The following is a 987-nucleotide window of genomic DNA, read 5'->3' as shown; positions in this document are numbered from 1 at the left end:
GCTTAATTAGGGGGGGGGGGTCCTAATCGATTGATTATCAGCCTCCATTTATTTTCAATGGGAGATTTTAAAAACAAAATAAAGTTTTGAGTGTTTCCCTTCAGTAGGACATGGATTTTAAAATCAATGGGATATTGATTGACTTTCAGTCAGAGAGCACTACGACCTGCTTCTGAAGCTCCCATTGATTATAAATGGATCGGTTACCATTGGTTTCCATTGGTTTTAAATCATTTTAAACCAGTGGAAGATCAGCTCCAATCAATGGATCCATTTGTTTGGTTGCTAGGTTCACATGAAATCAACTTCCATGTATTTCCACTGAGGGATCAGAAGCGTTCAGTTTTATTCCAATAGGAGATTAGTTCCTGCCCCATTGATTTTCAATGGGAGACCCTGTTTGCCTGCTGTTTTCTGTCCCTGCTCCCCTCTCTGCTTATTAACTCCTGGAAACATCGTCTGGATTAAGAGTCGAAAGAACAATTTGACTCCTCTGACTGTTCGCTGTGTGAGTGAGGTGGGTGTGATGGATGATTCTAATCAAATCGATCGATCCGTCTGCCTCAGTTATCGGACAGGCCGATGGATTTGAGCATGGACAGGATGGGAAATGACCTCAACTCCACTCTTCCACCTTTTATAATAAGTTTTCTGAGATTACGGCTCCACTTCAGACTTTAATGTGGCTGCAGTTGAAAGGTTTCACTCATCCAAGGGATCAGAATAAAAAACCTTTTTAATTTAAAATGACAGCGGTCGTTTCCCAGCCTGCACACAGATGTGTATGTGTTAAAATGTGTGTTTTTAAAGTAAAAGTACAATGTTCTTTCTCTTTAACGCTGTACAAACTGATAAAGTCGTGTACATCCTCCCTCAATAAATATAACTCATAAAAATAAATTAAAACAAAAAAGAAAAGAATCAATAAATATCTCACCGCCGGAGAGCTTTAAAAACTCTGAGCCGTCCGTGTGTGTGTGTGTGTGT

General features: G+C 39.7%; 1 protein-coding gene across 1 annotated transcript in view; it reads right to left on the bottom strand.

Annotated features, from left to right (window-relative positions):
- The window catches only part of LOC118324142 (plexin A3-like), a 10,844-nt gene that overhangs the window by 7,319 nt on the left and 2,538 nt on the right, over nucleotides 1–987 (bottom strand). The window lies entirely within an intron of this gene.

The sequence above is a fragment of the Morone saxatilis genome, unplaced genomic scaffold (assembly GCF_004916995.1).
Source record: "Morone saxatilis isolate NCDOM2014 unplaced genomic scaffold, NCSU_SB_2.0 Contig15, whole genome shotgun sequence".
Lineage (NCBI taxonomy): Eukaryota > Metazoa > Chordata > Actinopteri > Moronidae > Morone > Morone saxatilis.
Note: the sequence above shows the minus strand (reverse complement) of the source record. Positions and strands in the feature narration are given on the sequence as shown.